The sequence below is a fragment of the Idiotropiscis lumnitzeri genome, chromosome 14 (genome assembly GCF_059441095.1).
Source record: "Idiotropiscis lumnitzeri isolate Australia: NSW breed Sydney's pygmy pipehorse chromosome 14, RoL_Ilum_1.0, whole genome shotgun sequence".
In the NCBI taxonomy this organism is placed as follows: domain Eukaryota; kingdom Metazoa; phylum Chordata; class Actinopteri; order Syngnathiformes; family Syngnathidae; genus Idiotropiscis; species Idiotropiscis lumnitzeri.
Window position 1 is genome coordinate 822,149 of NC_142404.1, and position 9,990 is coordinate 832,138.

At 43.3% G+C, this 9,990-nt stretch overlaps 1 protein-coding gene across 8 annotated transcripts in view; it reads left to right on the forward strand.

Moving 5' to 3' along the window:
- The window catches only part of LOC148323097 (homeobox protein PKNOX1-like), a 131,047-nt gene that overhangs the window by 78,943 nt on the left and 42,114 nt on the right, over nucleotides 1-9,990 (forward strand). The window lies entirely within an intron of this gene.

Consider the following 9,990-nt stretch of genomic DNA (forward strand, 5'->3'; position numbering starts at 1 on the left):
TTTCAGGGCTGACTTCAGTGGCTGTGAGAGTGGAGTGGGAGAGTTTCCGTGTTGTAAAAAAAAGATAGAAACATTGCACGTCCTATGATGTGACTATTGCGCATGCACACATCGCAATCGCGATGGTCAAACGACACATCGTGCAGACCTATTGTAAAGTGTGAAGAACAAGCCGCAAGGACTCCCTCCTTGAGAATAAGAACAAGCCGCAAGGACTCCCTCCTTGAGAATATCACGTCGGGATCACCATTTGTTGGAATTAGTTGTCAAATAGGTGCAAATTAAACCTTGAATTAAGCAAATGTACCGTATTTTCCGGGCCATAGGGCGCTCTTTAAAGTCCCTAATCTTGCCCAAAACAAACAAAGCGCCTTGTAAAGCGGCGCGCCCATTATATGGACTAAGCATCACTCGCGACCATCAACCCTTTTACTCATTGGGCTGTTCAGAGTGCATGTTAGCACACCCTGCTGGTCAAAGTCTGAGTCATCTATGCTTCTAATTGACCGTGACTTATACATTATGTGACTATGGTGTTTGGGTGATGGTGTAGGAGAAAGCTGGACAAAAGGGCAGCTGTCCACAATGTTGTAGTCTGTCTTATCATTTATGTTATTGCAAGCAAGAAACGTCCCAGGTTTAGACAACAGACAAAAAGCCCAAAGCACAACAGCACATCTCTCTAAACAGCCATGCACATCTCTCTAAACAGCCATGCACATCTCTCTTAACAGCCATATGATTGGCTGAGTCTGAGTGGCTCCCAAGAAGCCATTTCTGTAATTGGCTAAGGCTGAGTGGCTCCCAAGAAGAGTTTTTTTTGGTTTTGATTTGAAACCGTGACTCTAAGGAGTGCGGTGACCAGTGAAGTCCCTCCCCTGACCTAGTCTAGTAGGCTAATGCCAAGACACCTTTTATTGGTTAGAGTCATTATTATTGACAGTGATCCCTATTAGTTTCATGACATCTGTCAATGAAATGGGGTGATGCCTCTGGCAGTGATTCTTTATGGGATTGAGTCCTGGTGAACTGGCAGCAGCTGAGCTAGCGCGAGCAGCCGAGCTAGCGCGAACGTGCTAGCGCGAGCAGCCGAGCTAGCGCGAACGTGCTAGCGGGAGCAGCCGAGCTAGCGCGAACGTGCTAGCGGGGAGCAGTCGAGCTAGCGCGAACGTGCTAGCGGGAGCAGCCGAGCTTGCGCGAACGTGCTAGCGCGAGCAGCCGAGCTAGCGCGAACATGCTAGCGCGAGCAGCCAAGCTGGCGTTAACGTGCTAGCGCGGACGTGCTAGCGCGAGCAGCCGAGCTAGCGCCATGTAATGCGGCGCGCCTAGTATATGCATTAAAGACGGAAATAGCACCCTCAACTGGTGTTGCGCCCTTTGAGGCAGCGCGTCGTATGGCCGTAAAAATACGGTACTCAATGCATGTTTGTTTTTACATTCAAGAAAGATGTCAAATATGACTCAAAAACTACAGCCTAGCACATACGCGTGAACGTTTGATGCCAGACCACTTTTTCATTTTTCCTTTTTAACTGCAACTGTTCCTGACACCTCCTGTCTTCACCAATTGGTCAGGTTGTCTGCAAGGCTCAAATCAGGAGGTCCTCCTCACAGCTCATCCATCCCAAGGACAATCAGTGAGTGCAAATTATCAGGGTACAAAGCAAAATTGGTGCTTAGAATTGATTTAAAAGGGTTTTTTTTAAGTCATGGAGCCACATATCCACCTTTTGAGAAAGTGAACACAAGCTCATTTATTTTTGATTGCTCTCATTGTTTTCTTTTATTTCACTATTATATTCTCGTTCTTTTTCCACCCTTTTCAGTAGTTTTCTCCCATGTTGATTTAAAGAACAAATGTTCACCTCATACAACGAGGAACCTCTAAGATTCTAAAAGGAACAAAAATTCTCGAAATGGAATAGGCCAATGACTGATGATTTTCACAGGTTTTTCACCTGTTTAAGCCTTTTAAATTGAATAAAGAAAAAAACGACGTGGTGCCTCGTGGCGATTTAGTGTACTACAGGCAGTAGAATTCAGCCGCTGTTAATTAATTCAAATAAACCTTACGATAATTGCTACACCTGTATGCAAATTGGTAGGGGTCCAGTGTGGGAGGCGGGCAGTCACTGATGTGCTGGAGAACAAGTCTCTCATAGCACTTCATGATCACTGGTGTGAGAGCAACAGGATGGTAGTTAATGAGGTGGGATTTGAGTGACTTTTTGAGGACCGGAATGATGGAAGTTTTCAAGCAAGGCGAGCTGACTACTTGAGCCTGGAAGAGGTTGAAGATCCTGCAAAAAACGTGACTGCTGGTAGGCACATGCTCTGAGGACTTTGCCTGGTATTCTGTTGGGGCTAGTGGCTTTCCTGGGGTTTACTGCCAGGAGCACACGTCTCACATTGTGTTCCTCTAAAGTGAGTGGGGGGTTTCCAGGTGCGGGGCGGTTGGGGTGAGGCAAAACGAGCAAAGAAGTTCAACTCTTCCGCCAGCAACGCACTCAGGTCTCTTGGTGTTATGCTACAGCGTCTGTAGTTGTTGGTGATGCTCCGTAGACCCTGCCACACCTCCCATGGTCTCTTGCTGGCAAGGTGGGACTCTAAACTTCTCTTGTTGTACGCTTTGGCTTGCTTAGTGACTTTTTTCAGGTCAGCATGAGCCACACTGTACTGAGCTCTGTCGTCTGATCTGAAGGCGGCGGCGCAGGCCCTGAGGACATCCAGGGCTTTGTATTTGTGAAAGAACGGATAGTCTTGTTCATGGACACAGTTTCCATGCAGAACTTGATGTATTCCAACACACTCTGCGTGGAAACTTCAAGGTCCTAATGATCAAAGTGGTCCCAATCTTTTGGAAGCATTCCTGTAGTTCACCCAGGGCAATCTCCTGCCAGTTTGGAATAGTCTTTGTGGTGGGCCTGAATCTGCGTCTTAGAGGGGTGTACGCAGGTGTGAGCTGCAGGGAGAGGGTGTCGGGGCGGGTTGATTGTTCCGTACCTCTGCTTGATGTTTGAATATGCATGAGTGTTTTCTCACCTCGTTGAGTTGGTGGTGGAACTTTGGGCATACAGTCTTTAAATTGGTCTTATTAAAGTCTTCCGCCATAAACGGTATCAGCGTGGGCCCGCTGTTGTTTGTTAATAATGCTCACGAGTTGAGAGCGCACCGTGATAGCGTTAACATCGGTGGGATGTAAACAGCAGTGACGATCAAATAAAGCTGGATTTTATTGTACGACTGTTAGCTCCCTCGGGAGAAAATAAGGCCGACATTTAACGAACATGCACTAGATGTCTGGGAAGCAGTGGTTCTCTGTGATCAAGCTGTGCACCAGTCCTCATGCACGTAAATACAGATACCCCCACCACTGGTCTTACCGGTATCTCTCGTAGGATCCCCGCGATGAAGTGAGCGCCCTGCTTTCTGGATGCTAACATCCCGGACCTTCAAGTTTAGCCAGGACTCTGTGGTAATGAGCACACGCCTGTCCCGATCATAGTGGTTTCCCAAGAGTTGTAATTCCAGATCCTCCATTTTATGGATGACGGATCTGGTGTTGGTGAGGTACAGGCTTGGCAGAGGTTGCTTGTATGGCTGCTGTCGTAGCTTCAGCAGGAGGTCTGACCTACAGCCCCTCTGCTGCTTCCTCTCCCTCAGTCATCTACGCCGCCATCCGGTCCTGATGACATTCCACGGTGAGCCGAGTGGCCTTGCTAGTTCGTCAGGAATTTTGTGTTCATAGCAAAATTCTTCTGAGACAGTTATTTTGTATCGATAACCAATGTATACAATGTCCTGGCGAGTGTATTGATGTTGGGCCAAAGTCGGCGTAAATAAAAATGATAAACATACAGAAGTAAAAAGTGGAAAAGAGCACTGGAAATGAGAGCCGTGAGCCGCTGCGTCCATTCGTGGCACACTCTTGGAGAGAAAAACCCCCCCAAAAAACAGGAGTTTAAACGTTTTCAAGAACTGCACTCATCGCTGCCGCCACACAGATCGTGCAATAAAACTCATTCCCAATGCTCCACTGCTATACCCGCTACCCTTGTTGGACTCCACACCCTATGGGGCTTTTATTTTTTATTTATTTTGGGGCTAATAATACGCTTAGAGGCATTTTTAATGTATTCTGCTTTGTCTTCATAGATGACATTCTAATTTTCTCACGTCTCACGGAAATCAGCTGTGCGTCAAGGCCGAGTAATACGACTTGCAGTGCACCCGTCGACCAAAAACTTCTCCAAATGACTCAGCCCAGCCGAAGAAAACTATGACATGGGAAATCGGGAGGCTGGCCATAGATCTTGCATTGCTAGAATGGAGACATTGGCTTGAAGGAGCCAAAGAACCATTCACGGTGTACGATTATCATAAAAGCCTGGCCCACACCCAAGCCGCCATGAACTCCCAACAAGCACGATGGGCTCTATTATTCACCCACTACAACTTCACCTTGCTTGATACCCTTTCCAGACTACATGACCCTGAAGAAGACGCAACCAAAACACACCTTGTCCTACCTGACCACTGCATTGTGGCCACACTACAGTGGGAAATCAAGGAGAATCTGGGCGGTCCTAGAAGATGCTCAGATTCCAAGTGAATGTCCGGCAGAAAAATGTTTTATTCCCATTACGTTACGCTCGTAGGTGCTGCAATTGGGACATGCGTCCAAGATACTATGTCATCCTAGCATCCACCCGAACTCACTCGGTTATCTCTCAGCGATTTTGGTGGCCTGATCTCAAAAAGGACATCGCTGACTTTGTTGGTTGCTATTTGGCCTGTGCCTGCGGCAAAACTTCCCACCAAGGTCCGGCTGGCTTGCTTCAACAGTTATCGGTCCAGTCTCATCCTTGGTACATGTTTCACTGGACTTTAGCACAGGTCTCCCGCTGTCTAGGGGGAACTCGGTTATACTATATATGATATACTATATAATTCCAAGCCCATTTTGTGTGCTGCACATTTGCTGGTCAAACATGTTTTCTGCCTTCATGGCATTCCGGTGGATCTGGTCTCTGACCGGGGACCACAATTTGTATCTCAAGTATGGAAAAAGTTTTACAGGGCATTGGGAAATACGCAAAGTCTGTTGTGTGGGTATCCTCCCGAGACCAATGGACAGACTGAAAAACCAGGACAGTCCTCTCTGATGTGTATGTCTTCATCATCTGACGGCGGGGTGGAGGTTAGTTCTTGCTATAATCCACTGCAAGAAATGGAAAACACTTCCAATAACCGTGCCAGTATTTAAATAATTTGAATGCTTTGTCGCTACCTGGCCCCACCCCCACCATTGTTGCTGTTCTCTACCCCCCCCCCCCCCCAAAATCACACAGTGACTTTTTGGATGACTGCTCACCCAGCTGTCCACTCTCTCTCCTAATCTGCGTCTCTTCAACCGCCCTCTGGTGTACGCAGCAGCCCAGACCCATAAAATCGAAGTCTTTTTAGGAAAACTGGTCACCCACAAACAAATGCACATGGAATACACCGCTCTATACAAAAAAATCCATTGCTCAGACCAAAACAACCTACTTCTCTGGTCTCAACATAAGCCGGCAGCACTAAAGCACTTTTTTTCACTTCTTAACAATATCTTCCAACCATCCAACTCCCTACCGCCACATATGTACCAACTGCCACCTGCAACTCCAAAAATCTCATTTTCATTGAAAAAATTTAAAATGTCCACCAACACTTTGACGCAAATGCAATCTCTCCTCCCAAATCTGCATTCCTACATACCTGCCAGTCTCTTTCTACATTTGAACAATAGACACAAATCTAAGCCCTCCATGTGCCTGTTCGATCCCCTCCCTACAACCCTAGTCAAATCCTGCCTTCCCTCACTACTTCCTCTCATCTCTACCATTATCCATTCTTTTCTCTCCACCGGCATTGTACCATCATTGTTCAAAACTGCAGCCGTCACCCCCATTCTGAAGAAACCTGGTTCAGACCCCAACAACTACAATAACCTCCACCCTATTTCCAACCTACCATTCATTTCAAAAGTCCTCGAAAAAGTAGTCACCTCAACTCTACTCTCATCTAACCTGCAATAACATTTATTAGCCCATTTAGTCAGGTTTTCGTCCCCTCCACAGCACTGAATCAACTCTACTCAAAGAGTCACCCTTGATCTCCTTATTGCAGCTGACTCCGATTCACTCTCCATTCTCGTCCTCCTTGACCTGACTGCAGCCATTGACACCATCTACCACACCATCCTCGTCAATAGACTTTTTTCCATCGGTAAAAACACACCGCCCTCAACTTTACATTCATACTTCAAAGATCGCACTCAGTTCATCCAGGTAAAATCCTTTTCATCCAAGTCCTTCCCAGTCACCTCAGGTGTGCCCCAAGGCTCTGTCCTGGGCCCCATATTATTTATTATCTACCTCCTTTCCCTTGGCACCATCTTCCGAAAATTCAATATCTCTTCAAATTTCTTTGATGCTTTGGATGACACCCAGCTCTATTTCTCCTACAAACAAGTCAAAAAGCGTGTACAAAGCCCTCCCCCTCCCCCACATCATTCTAAAGGACGTGGATGGGTATCCAAAGCCCTCACGCTCCCACACTCCATGCAAACCCAGCTACTGCTACATTAATTCCCAGATACTCTCACGTCAGAGGGAAAATCTCACAACCCCCCTCGAGATTATACGAGACGTCGGAGTAAACGAAATGGCGGATGGAAAAGGCCGCAGGGGACTCAGAGCATTAGGATCTATTGCGCTGTTGCTTTGATTTTCAGTCGTCACCCACCACGTCACCTCGCTTCAAGATTGTATAGAGACATCTGGTGGTCTGCGCGCCAGTTGATGGCATCACACTGTATAATATATTTTGGTAATATATTTCTTTGCCTCCATGTTTTTCACCCCTGACTGTTGTGTTTGTAGGCTCTGGGTTATTAAAAAATTAATTAATTAAATTAAGACTATTTACTGCTACCTTTCCGAGGTTCTTTACAAGTTCTTCAAATGTAAGCCGTATATCGTTTAGCATATAAATCCCCCACACTTCCAATACCCTTTTCTGTTCACTTCTTAAAACCTTCATCATCCCTTCCAAGGACAAAATAGAAGTAACACATCAAAGGAGTTAAGCAAGATATTGAAGCGGTGTCTTTAATATGTTAATGTACTTTATACCAGATATCTATAGAATTTTTCACAAACTGTTTTTTTTTTGTCTCCCTTTTTAAGGTTATATGGTCTGCTGAATACAGATAGAGCTTTATGGGAAGCAACAACCGATGCTTTCTCAATAGACAACCATGATGGATTCATCTCATTTGTACAATAAAACACCATAGATTGCAATTGAGCAGCCCAGTAATACCATTTTAAATTAGGAAACCGTTGTCCTCCTTGCCCATATGGGAGGTAAAGTAGCCACAATCTCAACGGGGGTTTTTTACCACACCAAATGAATGTGCTAAAAGTTCTGTTAATTATACTGAAGAATGCATTTACACCATATGGGAAGCGCTTTGTTACAACAATATGAATAAAGTTTTATTGTATCTGACAATGGCAGCGCAATTGACTGAAATATATAAAAAAACTTTGATACTGTACTAATTTTTATCAAATTGATATGTCCAATTATATAGGCAAAGTTATCCACTGATCCAGCGTTTCCTTCATCTCTTTAATTAAAGGGTCAGAATTGGAAGGGACAACTGTTTTAATTGAACGTGTTGTAATATACAGTGGCAGGCTGTGCATTTCACACGTAGGCCTTCTGTGAAGTCCGACTTAGTCCTACTCAAATAAATCCCCCTCAAACTACCATCATTTATGACACCACAGCTGGATAAATAATATACAGAAACAGAACTGTGTGAGTGTTGGATGACCTAGCTTCTCTTGAAAGGTCCGTCTTGAATGGCCTGTATCTGCAATTAAATCCACACTTTTCTCTCCTTTGCCCATTGTGGTTTAAAAAAAGCAAGAACATATTTTAAATTTTCGAAAGGTCACCAGTTACGTCTTCCGGGTGTGTTTATTCCACATAGCGCAGCCCCCTCACGAGTGAGAAAGCAATCACAAAACGCGTTCATCACCGTCAGCGTAAGGCCAGCGAGAAGGCTCACTGTAACTAACTTGTAATCCTATTGGCTATTGCAACGGTCTATCATCTCTGAAAGCCCATTGCCTTTGACAGAACAGATGCCCGGAATATTGTACCTGAACACCTCGGACGATTAGTGCGTGATACTGGTATTGTGAAGTCTGCCTGGCAACACGAACTAGCTGAATTCTGATTGGATAAAAACTCACCTAAAAATACAACACAATAATATGACATCAGTGTGAAGAATATATGATCATGATTTCATAATTGTGTTCGGCCAGCGGAGAAGGCCTTGACGGCCCACCACTGGTAATATCTTTATTTAACTGGAGAATTTCCTAATCTCGTGCCAAGATCATTCCAATTTAGTGGCGATTGTCACCAGTTCACTAACTATCAGCCAATATTAATACTTTCTTAGTTGTCCAAAATATTGGAAAGGTTATTTGTTGCACATTTGAATATCTTCATAAATGAGCACAAATTACTTATAATGACAGCCAGTATAGTTTCAGAAATAACAGTTTTACAGTTCTGGCATTGATTGATCTCACTGTAGAGATAACAGATAAAATAGACAACAAAATGCATTTTGTGGGTATATTCATAGACTTAAAGCCTTTGACATGATAAATCACAAAATACTAATGAAAAATAATAGCGAAATGGAGTTAGAGTAATTGCAAATAACTGGGTGAAATCTTATTTAACTGACAGACGACAATAACGTGCAGGTGAGATGACTATGGTTCAAGATGGAGGAGCATAACCCGTGTCCCCGGGGGGTCTGTGCTAGGCGCTTTGTTTTCGTTGTATATAAACAATCTGTGCGATATATCTTATAAATAAATACAATTTGCTGACGACACTCCAATGCTAGGCTCGGTAAAAATCTGCACTTACTTGTGACAGAGATCGTGGCACAGCTTCAGACACTTAAAGAGTGGTTTGATTAAAAAAATACAATTATTAAATTCACTTAAAAAATATATATATTTTTTGGGAAAATTCAAAGAGGATATTCAAATGCAGATTAAAATTGATCATGTTGAAAATGAAAACATAAAAGATTCTAAGTTCCAGGGTGTGATTTTGAGTAACGACATAATATGATATAATAATAATAATCATAATATTAATCATAATAAAGATACATAATATATATCTTAGTCTTGTCTTTGCAGTTTGTGTTATGCTTGTATTATTGAGCAAATGACATCTGTACTGCAGGGATGAATCTTTTTTCTATTTTCATTTCTACCATATGTGAGGCATTTGGTTTTAATGTAAATATGTGGCTCTTAATGGAGAAAGTTTGGATACCACTGATACACTGTATTTTATATGGAGGGGTGGGCATTTTCAAGCTTCTGCATCAGCCTATCCTTCTGGGCATGTTTTCCCTATTTACTGAATACTATATTAAATACATTATTTGGAATGTACTGCACGCAAATAAATAAAATTAAACCAAGCTAATTATAATTGAATTTTCACTATTCACAAGATCCATCCATCAATAGCAGTGGTCCACTATATAATGTGAGTTAGTAGCACACCTTATATAAATGTTGAAAAAAATGTACACTGTAGACAGTTCTTTAAATTGTTGATTAGATCGTGATGTACAGTAATCCCTCGTTTATCCCGGGGATACGTTCCAAAAATAATGCGTGATAGGTGAAATCCGGGAAGTAGTCAGCTTTATTTTTTGTTATTTTACAATGCAATGCTATACTGCAGAATGAACAAAAAATGAAACCTCTTTTCAGCCCCAAAATGTGTTTAACAAATAGAAATATTAACGTTTTCTTACAAATAACTAACTATTTTCACTTCTAGACAACAGTAACGCACCTGAGCAATCAGGATTTACTAAAAAAA